Source organism: Monodon monoceros, unplaced genomic scaffold, assembly GCF_005190385.1.
Source record: "Monodon monoceros isolate NGI ecotype Baffin Bay Population unplaced genomic scaffold, NGI_Narwhal_1 Super_Scaffold_6, whole genome shotgun sequence".
NCBI lineage: Eukaryota > Metazoa > Chordata > Mammalia > Artiodactyla > Monodontidae > Monodon > Monodon monoceros.
This window is the reverse complement of record NW_021703783.1, coordinates 99,053,845-99,071,761: the sequence shown is the minus strand read 5'-3', so window position 1 is coordinate 99,071,761 and position 17,917 is coordinate 99,053,845. Positions and strand designations below refer to the sequence as shown.

The window sequence follows — 17,917 nt, the reverse complement described above, 5'->3', positions numbered from 1 at the left end:
TGCGCGGCCCGGTCGCCCTCGGACGGTGCCGGCCTCCGCGCTCCGGGAGCCCGCGCCTCCGCCTCGGTGGCCGGTTGAGACCGGGCCGGCGCTCCCGCGGGCCGCCCGCCCGGCTGGCGTTGTCGGGGGCCGGGGCCGAGGCCGGGGCCGGTGGCGCCCGCGCCGACAGGTGGGGCCGGCGAGAATGCGCGCCTCGCCCACGGGATGCCGCCGCTCCGGCCCTCGGCGCGTGCCCACTGCCCGCTCAGCTCGGCCCTTCTGGGAAGGCGGCGGGAGGGGCAGCGCGGCGCTCGGACTCCGGCCCGCGCCCGCCGCCCTCTGCGCTCCGCCCGGCCCGCCGAGCAGCCGATGCGTACTGGGCCGCGGAGGGGACCCGGGGGACCCCCGCCGCCCTGCAGCGCCCCCGCCTGGCGCGCCGGCGGGTCAGGCGAGGCCGGTCCGGCCGAAAACCGCGGGTCGGGCTCCACCTAGGCGCGCAGGGGCCTCACTGCAGAGGCGGCCGCGGCGGGGGCTGGAGCGGGTATCGCGCGGCCTCCGGTGTGCCCAGCCCCCCGCGCCCTACGGCCCCAGGAGGCAGGGGAACCCGGCCCAGGCGTCGCCACTACCCGGGACTGCCCTGCGAGGACTTCTGAATAAACGGCACCTTGGCCTGGAAACACGCTCACTCCACATCCCGGCCCTAGTCTGTGCCATCCTCCAGGCCAGCGGCCGCCCCGCGTGCGTGGGCGCACAGTCAATGCCGGGGGCGGCTCCACGTGCAACAGCGGGCCCCTTCCTGGCCTGGCCTCCTCCGGCCTCTGGGAAGGGCCGGTATTCGCCTGAGCTCCAGAGCTGAGGCATCTGGGTCCTGTTTAGAGTCGCCCCAGAGGCCAGTATCTAGGCCTCAAGGCAGTTTTTTCCTGCATTGAATTTCCAATTCAATTCCAAATGCCCAGCAAAGAGCTTTGGCTGGAGGTGAGGGTGGAAGCCTCTGGCTGAACCTAACCCCACCGTGTGGGGTGGGTGGAGGACAGGACGGGACCCACCCTCAGAGGGCCCTGGTGAGCGTCAGGCCTGGAGAGCAGGCCCAAGGGTGCACATGAAAGCTGCTTCCTTCCTGCACAGACATTTAAGTGCCGGGAAGGGAAAGAGGCCGGTCCTGGGAGGGCTCCTAGAGGTCAGACAGGTCAAGGCCCTCCGTGTACACTTGGGCACACTGACACCAAGTCCTCCAGGACCAGTTCCAAGCTTGCCTGGCCTGAGGTGCTGTGCCAGCCCCAGGTCAGAGGGGAGGCCAGCCCAGAAGCGATTCCACACTCCAGCTGCACCAAGTCCATGAGACGGGAACGCCGGGTCCGAGACCCCACCTGGAGAAGGGGCCGTAGCCTCCGACAGGCCAAGCAGCTCAGGCCCTGCCCTGGTTGGGGGCTCTCTCCCCTTGCACAGCCCCTCAGAGCCCCATGTCCTGTAACAGCCTCACCCTGGTCCTTGGCCTTCCCCCCCCAGGCACTTTGTAGGAAACCCCACCTGCCGCTGCCTCTGAAGAGCCACCCTTCCTGACACAACAGAGCCTGACCTCCACCAAGGTCACTGGCGGTCAGTCCTCACCTGATGCAGAGCTCTCCTCCTCAGAAGGCTTAAGGGTCACCCAGTGCTTATTACATACGCACACCCAGGACCCCAAAGGGACCTCAAGGAGGAAACAAGGCCAGCCTCTGACATCCATTGGGCCCTGATGCAGGGCCTTCTACTTGAAATTTTGAAAATTTAAAGTATTCTAAATTCCCCAGGGGAACTTTTACAAACAAACTAACCATTTGGAGGATCCTTCTATAAAGGGAATTAAGAAAAGAAAGTTTGTAGGGAGAAACGTGGTGTAAGTCTATTTTCAACAAGTGCAACAGGAGGTGCTATGCCGTGGGGACCGGAGCATCCTCTGGCTCTGAGACCTTCTGCAAGGAAACGTGTGTGGCGTAGCTTGTGCCCTTAGAAGAGGTAACAGGTGACAACCGGGGGGCCCCGTGGCTGGTGCCCACAGGAGTGCGTTAGCTGTGCACACCATGGAGGCCCATGGTGCCACTGGGAAGTGAGTTTAAGATGGCAGAGTGAGCACCACATGTACCTCGGGAGGGGACACCCAGGGTCTGATCAGAGAGATGCTTAAAAATAATAATAAAGCCATAATGGTGTCGGGAATCAAAATGAGGGCAATCTGCAGGCCAGGAAGGGTGGGGAGTCCTGGTGCCACAGTTGCTGGAGGGAAGAGGAGGGGCTGCAGCCAGAGACGTTGGAAGGAGGCCCAGGTCCTCCAGCATCAACACCTGTGACTCCAAAGGGGAGGCAATGCCTCCAAGAGGTACAGGCCCGGTGCTCACGGCGCGGGGGGCATCGTGGAGACAGCTGTTGTCAGGCGGCTTTAGCTCAGGCCAGAGCTAGAAGAATGCTGTCCAAAAAGGGAGGGGTCTTCTGCCTGGGGACAGTCCCCAGAGGGCTGGAGGTAAGGACCAGATGGTGCAAATGTGCCTTTGTTTAATGTGTCTTTAACTGAAGTTTGACACTCCCTTCAAGTGAGCATACAGGCTCACAAGAGTTTAGGTGTAACTGTGATTTCTGTCACTACCAGAAATTGCAGGGATCTTCATATCACATTACAGCTCTTGCAGACAGCTTGAAATATCACCCTGACTTCAAATTATGGTTGTCCCACCGCCAGACATTTTTATGTAATGTTTTAATAAAGAAGCAAACATATTACTATATCAAAATAGGTTCCCCAACATTTGAAATTGCATTTTGGTATAACTGGTTTTCTTAGTAATCTTATATATTTTTATGGTGTTCTGAGAAAGGTTTCACAGGCATCGCCAGATTGCCAAAAAGGCCTCTGGCACAAACAAGGCCTGGAGTCCCCTGCTCTTCTGAGAAAGTGAGAGCAGGAGAGAGACAGAGCAGGGCAGAGTGGAGATCTTTGGCCACCCACAGCAAGCAGGGACGGAGGTCAGAGGCAGGACCGTCCCCCAGGGGGGAGGTGGACAAACACCCCCAGGTTATAGCCAGCCAGCATCAGGGTAGCCTGGGACCTCGCTTCCCCACCAGCTCCCCTGCTTCTTCCAAGGATGCCTATCTGTCCATACACCCTGCCTGTTCCCAGAGAACCTACGGTCAACTCTCCTGGTTAAGCAAGAAGCCAGCTGCTACCCAGGACAAGGGTGACTCACACTGACCAGTGCCTGTACTCACATCACCCTTTATTCCTGTACAGAGAGGACCTGGCAGGCAGGGCCACCAGGTGTTTACAGAAAGAGAAGGAAGACCCAGGACAGGTATACTCTAACATTTAACCCTTAGGAGGCAGAAATCAGTAATGACTCAGGGAAAAGTAAGGTAATAATAATAATTCTAAATAACATCTTTCTCAAAGAAATTTGAGAGAATGTGGCACCAGTAAAAAAAAATAAGGTACCATGAAAAAAAAAAAGGGAACCAGGAGAACAAGAAGAAAGTCTTGGGAATCAACAGGACTAACCGATTTTAGGCTCCGGGGGATGCCCTGAGGAGTAAAATGGGCATGACTGGAAACAGGGGTGTGTGGAAAGTAAAGGACACTTCCCAGACAGAGAGCACATGGAGAGAGAGATGGGAAGGTTGGTACAAATTGAAACATGCAGGGCATATCCTGGGCATCAAACTTTCACTTACAGAAATTCTAAAGGAGAAGGAAAAATGCAACATACAGGAGAAAACTCAGACAACTGAACACACGTACTCGGATTGCAGCCCCCAGACTCAGAGGAGGTTGAACAGACAGACCGAGACCCAAGAGATGCAAGAAACTCTGAGAAGCTGGCAGAATAAAAAGAACCAATAAGGTGTGTTTTGTGAAGTCAGAAACAGATGGAGATGCCAGGGTTTCCATTAGCAACACTGCTTCTAGAAGACACTGGAGCAGGTCGTCGGGGGCTAAAGGGAAAAGTTTCAGCATCTAGAATTTTATACCCAGCTAGACTGCCAACACAGTTTCCCACTTAAGGGCACACAAGAGTTCAGCTGACTGGCCATGCACCTGAGACAAAAGTTGACCTGGAGTGACACTCCAGCAGAGAAAGGAATCAAGGAATCAGATGTGGGAATATGGGATAAAAGAAAATCTAGCATCTTTGACTCTAGAAATGAAATAAGCTGTGAAGAATGTGCTTAAAAACACATTAGGCCCTCACACTTGGAAGACTCTTCGACCGGTAAAACCTTCACTGTAAAATGTTATCTCTCTTTCTTCATAGTTCTGGTCACAAATCCAGTATCTTTGCTGAACAGTATTTATGGAGTAGTATTGTAAACGCCATTGATTTCTTTATAAGTTTTTAAATCCACAAGTAGACAAAGCGCAGAAAAATGTTTATAGTAGAAAGATAAATATACATTCTCAAACCTTGATTTTTTTTTTTTTTAAATTATGTGGAACAAAGGAAGGTATGGTGTTGAAGCAGCCCTTCTGCTTTCTGCCGGCTCAGAGTGAGGGGGTGCTGAGGCCCTGACCAGGCTGATCAGAGGTGGTGGGTCAAGGGATAAACATTTAAGTCAGCACTTACAGCCACAACACTGGGTAAAAATAAATAAATAAAATTTACAGCAGGAAGGGCCAGAGGATGAACAGTTTTGACTCTGGGGAAAAGGTCAGGGTGTGGGGAAGACAGGCAGAATCTTGCTTTTCATTTTGAACCCTCATTTGTTATTTGATTTTTTTTCTAACGTGAGCCATTTAAGCTCTGTGATTTGAGAAAACCTAGTATCATAAAAATACTGTAAATAAATTGTGTTTTGTCCATATAATGTAATAGTCCGCACTTGTTGAAGAGAACGAGGCAGTAATATTTATCTAGAAAGATAAAGATACAAACAAAATAAAGGTTGTCACAGCTATGTTTTTAATTAAGTGTCGCACTCTGACAACCAAAGGCCAGGACAGCAGAAGGGGTAGAAGTGCTGGCCTTGGCTGATAGGGAGAAGTCACCCAAGTGGAAGGGAATCAGTGGAGTGTCCCAGGAGGGGGTAGGACCAGGAAGATGCAGCAGGTGGGGACCCAGCTGGCAGGCTCAGGGGCCAGGGGACTGGAGTCTAGGGTTCTCAGAGAGGACCGATTTGCTGGTGAGCATGCCACGAGGCCTGCAGCCTCAGACCTGGGGCAAATCCACTGCAGCCTTGGGGGCTGCAGATGCCCTGGGAAGGACCAGGACACTGGGCCACAGCTCTGCGTCTTCCTGGGTATGGGCGAGGAGAACAGGCCTGCAGGGCAGCCCCCGGAGCTGCGGGCCTCACCCTCACTGGGATCAAAGCAAGGGCTGTGGGGACGGCTGGAAAGTGACCACCACCATTTACACGGATGAGCCTGCATCTGCAGGTCACTTTAGAGGACCTGCCCCACCGTCAGCAAGAATAATTAATTAATGTGACAAGTAAGCAGGGCCTGACACTGGGAAACACAGAGGAGAGGCTCCCTGGGAGCTGCAGACGCGCACCTGGGACAGGAGGGCTGGGCGCCCCCCTGAGCTTGACTGCCTCCCCACTATGGTCCTAGTGTCCTTGGAAGGTTCCAGCTTCACCCCCAGACAAGCCATCCCAGAGGCCACAAAACAGAAGGGCACCCAGACCAAACTGTGATGCTCAAATTGCATGGTTACCTGAATTGGCCAAGAGCACATAGAAGGGGCAAGGGGTGAAATGGGGCAGGTTAGCAAGGATAGGACAGGCGGAGGAAGGGCCACTCCCGGGAATCCCCGGCTCAGCCATCGTGCTGCCAAATCCACAGGCCTCTGTGCTCACAGCTGAACCACAGCAAAGCTCAAATGGGACCAGGGTGGGTGTCCTAAAGAGAAGAGACCATCGGCTCACCAGGGAGGATGCAGGGAGGCCGCTCAGGTCACCGATAATCCAGACGACCGGGGATACCGTGGGGGAGTCACTCGGAAGTGGTCAGACATGGGTAATGGTTTAGAGATAGTTATGAAAAGATCCACAGGAGGCCTGGATACTGGGGAGCAGACGTGTGAGGGGCTGGCTGTTGGGACTGGGTGGAGTGTTTGGTTTCAGACAAGCTCAGTTTGGGGCCAACTATAGGTATCTAAGGGGAGATGGGAGTGGGCAGATGGCAGGGTCTGGAATTGATGGAGGAGACCTGGGGGGGCACAACGTGGGGGCCTCCCTATGGGGGCTTTTGAGGCTGAGACACCACATGACATCTCTTGGGTCCAGAGGGGGTCGGTTGAGAAAAGATCTGGGGTGGGTTCCAGGAGGTGCCAGGGAGGATAAGGCAGAGGCCAGGGAGGGAGGGGAGACCTCAGCAGAGGGCTCACCAGGCAGGGGGTCAGCGAGGAAAGGACGGCCCCCGGCCCCCCTGGTGGGTGCTGGCAGCTCCCAGGCCACTCTCCCAGCACCTGAGAATTGACAGGACAGCTAGCTCTGTCATCCTGCAGCCCGGACAGAGCGCACCTCCTGGAGCTCTAGATCCTGCGTGGAAGCCGGGTCCATGTGTGCCCAAGGCAGGGTCTTGCTTGCACCGCCCTTGTGCCCCCCCAGTGACTGCAGGCCCCCGTCACCCACAGGCGTCACTTCAGGCATCGGGCTGGGCCAGGCCCTGTGGTTGCCAGGAACTCCTAGGCCTGCAAGTCCCCACAATCCTCTGAGCAGAAGTCTGCATCCACCGAGCTCGGCCACATGCCCACTGATTTCCCACGACGACCCCTCCCTGAGTACCTGCCCCACCCTGAGTCCTCACCACGTCCCGGGTGCTGTGCACACAGCAGCAGGGGTCCCCATCCCCCAGATGGGAAAGCTGAGCGCTGAGGGCAGGGCTGTCTGTTATCAGTGCCCACTCAGTTATGCACCTGGGGGTCAAGCGGGGATGGACCCCACGCCCAGGCTGCCTCTCCTTCAGGCTGACTGGGATTCAGGATACACAGAGCCACCCGTGGCCCCATCCCCGAGAGCAGGAGGGTGGATCCCCAGCACTGCTGCACGGTTGAAGGAGATCAGAGAGGGCGATGGGGTCAGGGGAAGGGGTCCAACCAGCAGCCAGCAGCGGCCTGAGGTTAAGAAAAGGGCTAGGGGGCTTCCCTGGCGGCACAGTGGTTGAGAGTCCGCCTGCCGATGCAGGGGACACGGGTTCGTGCCCCGGTCCGGGAAGATCCCACATAACGCGGAGGAGCTGGGCCCGTGAGCCATGGCCGCTGAGCCTGCACGTCCGTAGCCTGTGCTCCGCGACGGGAGAGGCCACAGCAGTGAGAGGCCCGCGTACCGCAAAAAAAAAAAAAAAGAAGAAAAGGGCTAGGGCTCTGGCTGGAGGGCCACAGCCCCAGGCTCAACTCAGCGCTGGCCGGCCGTGTGACTGCTGGCCAGCTGTTAGTCCCTGTGCCCCTCGATCCCTCATGAGAGCTTGGGACTTGGATCGGAGCTAATCAGGCAGAGGGCACTGCACAGAGTTGGCCCCCAGCAACGTCTTCTTCCCTCCGCTCCCTCTGGAAGGGGCAGCATCCAAACCCCAGGGAGGTCTGGGGGCGGGGCTCATCGTGTGGCAGCCCTTGTCTGGAGTGACCCCCAGAACGGCATCTTTGAGCTCAAGTTTTGATTCTGTGTGAAGGGTAAAGGGCAGATTCCCTGGCAGGGCTCACTCCTCCATTAGCCCTTTACATCCAGCGCTGGGGTGGGGGGAGTGAGTTCCAGACCGTCTCTCTCCTCTCTTTAGAGCAGAAGGAGGGAGCAGAGCAGATGCCCGGGCAGCGATGGAGGATGCGGTGGACGGCAAGGCCGCTAGTGGAGGGAGCGTGACCGGAACGCTGGGGCTGGGGCTGGGGGCGGGCGTGCGGGTCAGTTTCTCTCGCCACCAGCTGTGCTTCAGGACGTCTGAGGCCAGAGGGAGGGTCAGCCTCAGACGCAGACAGACCCGCACGGCAGGAGTGTTTGCTCTTTCGCTCTCACTTCTCCTGTGGGCCCCTCCAGCACCCCCAGGAGAAAGGTGATGAACTCAGCAAAACCCGCCAGCCGGTGCCGAACCGCCCTGCCTGACACTCAGCTGCCATTGCTGAGCCCTCGTCTCCCTGCTCTGGGACCACCTTGCCGGTTCCTGGAGCTCGCCATCCGGCCAGGTTCAGGCAGCAGCCACGTACTGAACCCGCCTCCTGGCACCCCGTCCCCGCCCGCACCCCGACAGCCATGGCCCGGGCCTCCAAGCGAGCAGGGCTGCGTCTGGGAGCTTTGCACCCTGAGGACCTTGCCCGCCCAGAGGGTGTGACGCCGGGTGAGGACTGAGTGAGGGGTGGGCAAGGCGAGCGGGGGCTTCGTGAAGGAGCAGACGTGCCGCCCCAGGCCGGCCTCCTGGGGGCCGGCGGCTTCCCCTCACCTGGCCGGCTCGCCTGCCCCACTAGCCCACCTGCGCAGCTCTCTGCCCCAACCGCTGCTGCCCTGCCCTCCCCTGTGAAATCAAGCAGTAAATCGCACTCTCACACTTTAGGTGAACTTGATACCTCCCGTCCGCTCAAAGTGTCTCCTAACGAGCCTGGGAGGGAACCGCTGCCCGCGGCGGGCGGCCGATGCTCACAGCCCCTGAAACAGCTGTGCACGCGCTGCCCTCCTGCGCGCCTCGGGGGCAGCGAAGGGCAGGATGCCCGCAGCCGGCTCACATCATCCAAGTGAGGGTTCACCTGCCCCTCTGGGAAGCAAACGTGGAGATCTTGGGGTTGTTTAAAAACAGTGGTTTCCTGTTGCAGAGTCCTTGAGGAAATGCAGTCAAATTCAAGATGTCCCAGCCCTAAATCTGAAAGTCACATCCTCAGAATATGCCCAGAGCAGGCTGCAGGCGCAGAACAAAGCCCTTCACACGTGGCTCAGGGCAGCTTCTTTGTAGCAAAACCTTCGAAACAATGGGAGCCCCTTCCTACGGGGAAGGGTGATGGCTGCCGCCGAACCATGGGAGGGGACACCGCGGGACAGAGGGAAAGGAAGGAACTAGACCCACTGTGTCAACAAGCATGAGCCCCCAGACCACTGAGGTGAGCAGAAGAGCAGGCAGGGCGGCCCCTGGGCACAAGCACCGGGCTGTGATCAGGGCTGGAGCTCTGCCCTGCGCTGCTCATCACAGGTGGTCCTCACAGCGACCTCCTGAGGCAGAGGTTCCCACTTGCTTCTGAGGAAACGGAGGCTCAGGGAGCTCAGGGTCTGCCTAGAGTCAGGCAAGGAAGGGCTGGGCTAGGGCTGGGTCCACCTGCCAGTCCTCGCTACCCAGAGGCTATACCATTCTCAGAGCTACTTCATCTCTTCACCCATCCATCATCCATCCGTCCATCCATCCATTTGTCCATGCAGCCATCCACCCACCCATCCATCATTCATTATCCATCCACCCATCCATCCATCCATCCATCCATCCACACATCTATCCATCTACCTATCCATCTTTCCTTCTATCTACCCATTTGTACATCCATACATCCATCCACACATGTATTCATCCGTCTATCTATCCATCCACCCATCCATGATTCATTATCCATCCATCGTCCATCCATCTTTCCTTCCATCTACCCAACCGTACATCCATCCATCCATCATCTATTCATCCATCTGTACACCCATCATACATCTATTTATCCATCCATCCATCTACCCATCCACCCATCCATCCATCTATATATCTTTCCATTCTTCTATCCACCCAGCTGTACATCCATCTATCCCCTACCTATGCCTAGCTCTGGTCCAAGCAAGGAGCATTCAGGAGGGAAAAAGACCCAGACCCATTCTCCTAAGCCTGTGCTTGGAGGGAATGGACGCTGCTCCTGGGTAGTCCCAGCCCCATGAGGCACATGCTGTGATTGGGGCCAACAGGGGCTTCCTGAGGGCTGAACAGGGGGCTGGGTGGGTGGCAAGATGAAGGTCTAACGTGGCAGAGGACTTCCCAAAGCTAAGACCTGAGAATTACAAGCCTTCTATACAGACATTGCAAGGCCTCCATCTGAGGGAGAAAAATGCCAGATTCTGCTCAAAGCAGGCAAAGAAAGCCAGGTTGAGCCAGGCAGAGCCAGAAATGGTGAAAGACTGGCGGCCCCACAGCGTTTTGAACATTTCTGTAAATGCTGCTACGATTGAGCATCTTGTGCTTTTCAAGCTAGAACCGGAGGCTTCCCCACAGCTGCTGTTGTAATAGGAACCGGATCTGGGGACATCTGTGTTCCTGTTCTACTATCCACATCTGGGAGAGCTCGCCTGTCTCCTGCGCCGGCACCCGAGGAGGGCCACGCCCGCTCTGTGTTCTCGGGCCCCAAGCCCCTGCCCAGCACTTGGCCTTGAGTGAGCCCTCACATGTTCCCAGGCCCACCCCAAGCCTGAGGCTGTGGGCCCTCCAGGGGCCCCAGCCAGCCTCCCACCCGCCCCGACCATGGCCAGTGTCCTCCAGAGAAGTTCCAGGCTGGCAGGCTCTGGTTCCTGCTCCACCCCCATCTCACCACCACAGGCCCCAACCCCTGTCATCCGTCCTGCCCCGGCCACTAGGAGGCAGGTGGCATTGTACGGACACTGGCCAGACCACACGTGACGACGGAACTCTGACCCCCAGCCCACCTTACAGCTATCAGCCCAGACGCTCAGCATGTGGGCAGTGACCCCCAACTTCCCTTGTTTCTTTCCCTGATCCCAACGCAGGACCACCCGGGAGAAGCCAAACATGCCCTTAGCGAGTCACAGGGATGCCCTGCTCTGGCTGGCGGCCCAGCCTCCCCAGGCCCAGCCTCTGCCAGGCACCTGGAACCCAGCCTCCGTTCTCCGGTACAGCTGCCTCCCCGGCCCCCCGCCGTGCCCCAGTCTCTGGGTAACAGTCTCCGCTTATTCTCCTGTGGGCAGCCTTCCTCTGCTCCCACCAGGGCAGAGCCCAGCTGCCCACAGCGGGGACTTGAGACCACCCTCCCCCCGCCATTCACTGTCCCCCCCCGACTCCCGAAGCCCGTCCTCACAGCCATTCCCTCCACTCATTCCCAAACACCACCTGCAGGCCCGGCCTCGTCTCGGGCTGCTTTGGGGAGCCCAGGCCAAGGCACCCTTGCCATCCAGGACACCCTTTCTAAAAAGAACAGCTGGGAAGCAGTCTGCACTGCCCTCCCAGAGTGGCTGGGTTCAGGAGGGACAGTCCTAGGCAAGGAGCCCGACGTGGTCCTGGGGGCACTGCCCAAGACAGGTGGGTGGGAGAGCAGCCTTCGCTCGCGGCAGGGCAGTCAGGATGCCACCCAGCAGCTCCCCCGGGGCCCCTGATCCTCAGCCTCCAGGACCTGCAGAAGCTGTCCATCCAGGAGCCGGTACTCCCGCAACCCTGCTCGGTGAGCTGGAAGCAAAACCAAATGCGCCGTGACCACTGCCCCTCGGAGGGCGGCCACTCCTGCTGCGGGGGAGGCCAGCTCCAGTAGTGGGTGCAAGAGGTGGAGGGAGCCGGGCATCCCTCACTCCCGGGAGCAGCTCCTTCGGGCATGCGCTGACCCGCCAGGGCAGCAAGATCTCTTCACCTGAGCAGAGGTGCAGGCTGCCTCCGGGGACCAGACCTCCCAGAAGAAGACGCTGGAGCATCACCGCCCACCGTTCTGCATCCAGGGACTCAGATGTCTGGGCCAGCATCTCCCATCCCCTCAAGAGTTCCGTGCTCACCCCCCAAGCTGCTGGCGAGGCCAGACAGACCATTCAAGACTCAGGACACTATCCCTTTGTCCTTCCAGCCTAAATGCTCACGGCCATTCCCTCTGGAGAAATGCACAAACGAGCTCCAGGGTGAGGATCGGCCACTCGTCTGCAGGAATCCTCACGGGGTCCACACAAGGGCCCGGCTGAGAATCCGAGAAGGAGGTGGCAGCTGGCACTGTTTGCTAAATGTCAGAGAAAGGGCTGAAGGTCGGGGGCTGTGGCTTGGCTGCAGGGGAGCAGGAGGCCAGACCCAGCCCAGCATCGGGCATGGAGCCGTCCCAGGTGCTGGCCTGGGGTCCACCCAGGGCCCCACCCCCGGCACCACTCCCTATACAGAGGGGCATCCGCCCTCGGGCGTGGCCCCAGTGGGTCTGGGGAATGCTGCAGGTCTTGCGAGTGACCCCTGTCCCTGTGGAGAAGGGGTCAGGCCCTGTGCTGACCCCCAGTGGCCAGACACACGCCTGCTGGGAAAGAACTGGAAATGGGGGCACCATGGCCCTCGAGGCTGCGACCTGGCCCTGGGGTTCCCCAGCCAGGGTGCAGGCCACCCCTCCTCGGGTGTGATGGGCGCCCTTGGGGGGATGCCAGGCTTCCCACTGAGATGTGGCCACCCCACCAGAGTCAGGGGCCACGCTGTGGGGTCCACAGTGCTGCTGGGGAGTATCCCACGCACCCCACTTTCCAGAAAGGGGCTTGGGAGTGAGGATTTGGGGATATTAACAGTAGTGGCAGTGGGAGCGACATGCTGACCTTTACTTCCTGTGTGTCCAGAACTGATCCGGTCCCTGCCTCGGCCCTAAGAGGTAGTTACTATCACTAATCCCTGGTAAAAAGAAACGGATGCTGTGCAGGGCGGGACCCCCAGAGGCCATTCACTGAAGCCCACCCTGAGGCTCTCCCGGGCCCCCAGCAGGAATGTTGGGCCTTGGTGTCACCGTCCCCACCTCGGTAATAACAAAAGTCCATCATCTCGGCCCTGGCCATCCTGCAAGCTGCTGACAGGAGTGAATAAGAAAGTGGGCGTAAACTTTTTATAAACTGTCAGGTTTATAAACTGGCAAAGCTCACATGTTCTCATCCATGGCCCCCAGTCCCCGGAGGCCACGGCCGGGTGCCCAGGAGCCCCGAGGGGCGGGCACGTCAGCAGAGCAGGGGCGGAGGCCCCGCGGAGAGCCATCTGGCGTGGACACCAGGACCTCTTCACACAGCGGAAAGCACGCCTGAGACCCGAGGTGAAAACCGTGGTCATGAACCAGAACAAGGTCATAAATGACAACGCGGGTGCCCTCGAGGGCCTGGGCAGACAAGGCACCGAGAGTTTGGGTGCATTTTTCACCTAAATGCGGTAGAAACCCACCCACTGCTGCCTGCTGGGTGCTGACATCAGCAGCCCCAGCTCACTTCCGGATCAGCCTCACGGTCCCCAGAGCAGACAGAAGACTCCCACATCCGGCCTGGGACCACAGGGATCCAGGGAGGGGGCTCCTGCAGCCGCACAGAAGGGAAGGGCTCTGCTCTCCGAGTGCTGTGTCGTTCCCACCTTTAAAATGGGAAGGATGCTCTGAGCGCCTGTGGCGGGTGCACCCGGCCAGGCACCGAGCGGCACAAACGTCCCGTAGAACCACACAGCAGGAGCAGGTGGACCCTCATGACCTGGTCAGGCCAGCAGCCCTGCGGCCGCGCTGGCAGGACGGCTTTCCTGATGGAACAGGCGGGTGAGGTGTCCTCTGTCATCATCACACGTGCACCCTCCCGTCCACTCCTCCTGTCCCCGGGACCCCAGGACCCCCAGGACCCCACACCTGACGGCCGCTCCAAGCTTGAGAAGCAGGGCCCTGCGATGGCCATGCCCACAGGAGCCCAGTTTTTCCCACAACACGGACCTTCCCCCGGGGACGCAGGGGCAGGCACAGCACGGAATCCGTGCATCCAGGAACCACTGAGAACGGCCAGCTGCCAGCATGGCTTTCACAGCCACCTCGGGTCTCAGGCGTGCTTTCTGCTGCGAGATGAGGGCCTGGTGTCCGTGCCGGACCCCGGCTCTCCCCTAGGCCACCGCCCCTGCTCTGCTGGTGCGTCCGTCCCTCTGGGCTCCTGGGCACCCAGCCACGGCCTCCAGTGACTGGGGGTTGTGGATGAGGACACGGGTGCTTTGTCGGGGTCCCGACGGATCAGTGCTGAGGAGCCGGCCCGGCACCAGCCCAGAGGCTCACGGGGACACGGCCCCAGGAAGCGACAGGGCCAGAACTACAGACATGGTTTCCTGCTGAGACGATGGGGACGCCCCTCCCATGGAGACACAGTTCCTGCATCCTGACTGCAAAGGCACTGTGGCCCGGAAGCTTCAGCGTCCCAGGAAAGAAGACGGTGGCCGTCGGCTGCTACCCAGACACTCCTCTGCGAGGCTGAGACGCTGCGTACTTCCTGAAGCCCCGAGGTACCGTGCCCCCTCCAGCCAGCCCCCTCCTCGGGACCTCGCTTCTGTCACCCCCAGGGCTCCAGTCACACCGCACCCACACACACATCCACAGCCCTGCTCACGCCATGCCCTCGCCCGGACCCCGCCCGGGGCTCCTTACTCCTCCTGAAGGCTCAGCTCAGACCAGCCCCGGTTCCCTGGACAAGTCAGCCTTCCCCACGTTGTCGGCCCCAGAAGACCCATCTGTGGTCTGCGGGGGCCACAGCAAGAGGCCCTGAGAACCTGGGAGTGAGAAGAGGACATCGCCTTCCTTGGGACCCCACTCCTGGCACGGTTCCATCCTGCCACAGGGACGGGGTCAGCCACCACAAGGCCATCGGAAGGCCACGGGCAGGAGGGGCTGCGGGGGAGGGGTCGCAGAGGCTCCGAGGGCCAGTCACCCGCTCGCCCGGGGGCTATCAGGACAACCCTCCTCAAAGCATCCCCGGCAGCCCTCCATCCTCATGGGCTTCAGAACAGATCCACTGCTGGGGGCCCATGTCGGGTAACGGAGTGTCCGCTGCCCTGCTTAGCCGGGCTGCAGGACAAACAGCACAGACAGAGGCTGAAACAGCAGACGTTCATTTCTCACAGCTCCGGAGACGGGACGTCCAAGATCCAGGCGCTGCTGGCTCGGTTTCTGGAGGCAGTTCTCCTCCTGGGTCTCCTGCGGCTGCAGACGCCCGTCTTCTTTCTCCCTTAGCCCCCCTACGGGGGCCCCACTTTGTGACTTAATCACCTCCCAGCACCATCACACTGGGGGTTAGGGCTGCAGCCTATGAATTTGGGGACATGATTCAGTCCACATACGACACCTGCTAATTGTATACTTAGCGCTGAGCATCTGTTCACATGCCCTCCCTTGGAGCCCTGGTAGCCCTGAGTGGATGCCTGCAGGTGGACCACGCTTCTCCCGTCACTCTGGCTCACAGGCACTCAGGGTCTGTCTGGGCCTCCTGAGCGGCCACAGCCCTCCCAGTGCACCTGCTCACACCTCGGTCCACAGCGTCCAGTCCGCGTGCCCGCTGGGGCTCGCCTGCCCGCGGCTCCTGGACCCCATCTCCAGGTTCCTGTCTCCCAGTGGCTGCACACTGACCACGCTCAGGACACGTGTCCTGGTCGGCCACATGGATTAAAGACACACAGGGACAGAGAGACTTCTCCCCAACCGCCACTGCTCTCAAAGTGTACCCTCAAACTGGCCCTGGCAGGGGCGCGGCAAAAACCCATATGGGCCCTGACTCCACCTGATAACTTCATTATTGGCTTTGAGGCTGCGTCCCTGTGAGTAATCGGCCGCTTGCAGATGCAGGTGGTCCAGCTCCAGCACCCCGACAGGTGCGATGGCTATCAACACACATGGTGTCAGCTCCAGAGAGGGGCGCCTTCACACCGAGACTTAATTTGTCTGGGTGGAAAACGCGCGACTTTAAGAAACACCCAGGGCAAGTAGCAAATGAGTGCGTGCTGCAGAGAAGCAGACGACGATTTGGCAGCTCCCAGCAAAGTGAACATAAGCTCACATTACAATGCAGCCACAGAAAGCGAAAACGCAATAATGACCACATTGGGATGGCGGGAAGGCGGCACGTGGCGAGAATGAACTGGCACCGGCCCGGCCGCCGTCCATCTGGGAGTTCCCGTTGCCTTCCCCGTCCCCCAGGAGCTTGTGCTGACCCTTCCCATGGGCAGGTGGCCCTCCCTCCGCCCTCTGCCCTGGGGAGGTTAGAGATGGGGCACCACTGCTGGGGGTGTGGGGGGGCGAATCTCCCATTCGGGCGCCACGGGCCAGATGGGGTGGCCTAAACCACAGACACTTACTGTCTCCCAGTCGTAGAGGCTAGAATCTGAGATCCAGGTGTCTCAGGGCTGGTTTCTCCCAAGGCCTCTCTCCTGGACTGTAGACGCCATCCTCTCCCCATGTCCTCACGTGGTCGTCCCTGTGTGTGAGTCTGTGTCCTAATCTCCTCTAATAAGGACACCAGTCCTGTGGGACTGAGGTCACCCCTGTGACCTCATTTTACCTTAATCGCCTCTGTAAAGACCCATCTCCAACTGAGGTGCTGGGGGATTAGGGCTTCCACACATGAGTCTGGGGGACAGAGTCAGTCCACGACACCCGTCCCATGTCATTTCTGCTGTTGTCACCTGGCCCGGACCCCACAGCTGGGCGCTCGCCCCTGGTCCCTGCGACCGTGGGTGCAGGTGCCACCCCGGCTCTGTGTGTGCTGTCTTCCTCCGTCCGAGGACCAGTTCACTGTGTCATTCTCTGCTTTTCCCCCAGGACAGAGGAGGAAGTGCATGCACGACCCTGTGAGCCGGTGTCGGATGCTCGGTGGAAGGAAGCATCTCCCAGACCCGCTCCCCCAGGCCAGGTGGGACCGACGGCTCCCTCTGAGTCCGCTGGGTGGGCCTCCCTAACTCCGTCCCAGTAGCCTTCCCCAGGCCCATGAGGGAGCCCCTCCATCCCCAGGACTCGCTCCAGGAAGGCGCTGGCCGTGCTCAGAGCTCCCCTAGTGCCCACGGGCGGGAAAGGTCACTCTGCAAGGTCACAGTGAGGAGTCAACAGGAGGATGTGGGTCCAGGCCTGGCCTCCCCCATGACTGTGCAGGGGCGCAGGACAGAGAGGGGTCAGGAGGTGCCCAGGCAGAGTCATCAGAATGGCGCTCCCCAGGGGGGCAGTCAGAACGGGCTCTGGGCCAGCTCCGCCCTCACCGGGTAAAAGGCCTCCAGGTAAACTCTGGGGCCCGCTACCCAGGGCCCACGTGGGATGCACAGGGACGACCCAGGGGGCCAGCGCCACACGACAGCCCCCCACAGACACTCCCCTCTCCCCTTTTGCTGCTGATAGCATGCGCAGAATTCCCCATGGCCACCTCTAGAGGGAGACACTCCTAATGGGTTTTGGCTGTTTTATAAGATTTTAAGTCACAACTTGAGTCTGGGACCCCAGGTTCCTCCCGAGGCATCAGGGGTCTCTCTCACACCAATCTCCCCATCTAGAGACCCTCAGAATGGGGATGTTACAGCAAACACGCGGCAGCCTTTTTGTCCAGAGGATCTAGTTCTCAAAGAAGTCCCAGGCTCCAGGCATGCAGGGCTCCTTCCAGAGTACCACACACCCTGCACCCCGCACCCTGCAGGCTGGCCTGGGAGCTCCCCACCTTCTCTGCACTGCTCAGCCCTTCCCCCCATACCCACAGAGCACCTGATGGCTGCAGGGGCTGGGTGGGGACACAGCTGATCCGGCCCCCGAGGAAAGAGCTCGTGATCTAACCGGGGGCACTGCAGGGCCCAAGGCACTGTCCAGCATCAGGGCTTAGGGAAGAGACGGCAGGTGCCATGGGGTGCGATGAGGTGCTGACCCCACACAGCTGGCAGAGGGCGAGCAGGGGAGGGGGGCAGGAGATGGAGACACCCCCCCAGGGGGCAGGGCTGCTGGCACTGAAACCTCTTAGCACGTTCTGGGGAGCAAGCAGGCGTAGCAGGAGCCCAGCCATGGGACCAAAGCGGGTGCCGAGTCCCCGGCCCACGCTGCCCTCACCCCCAGGCCCCCATCAACAGAGAGCGATGGCCACGGCCTTCACAGCAAGCACCCCCCCGCTTCAAAGCTGGCCAGGACCCTGAGACTCAGACGCTGTCCGCCTGGCGCCAGCAGAGCCTCCAGCAGCACAGACTGACACTGCGGTCCAGGGCCAGCCGCGAGGGCCAGGGGAGGCCGTGGCTGCGCCCGCGTTAGCCGCACGTGCCTGGGCTGTTGGCCGCTCG

General features: G+C 59.7%; 1 protein-coding gene across 2 annotated transcripts in view; it reads right to left on the bottom strand.

Annotated features, from left to right (window-relative positions):
- The window catches only part of TAFA5 (TAFA chemokine like family member 5), a 192,365-nt gene that overhangs the window by 116,407 nt on the left and 58,041 nt on the right, over positions 1-17,917 (bottom strand). The window lies entirely within an intron of this gene.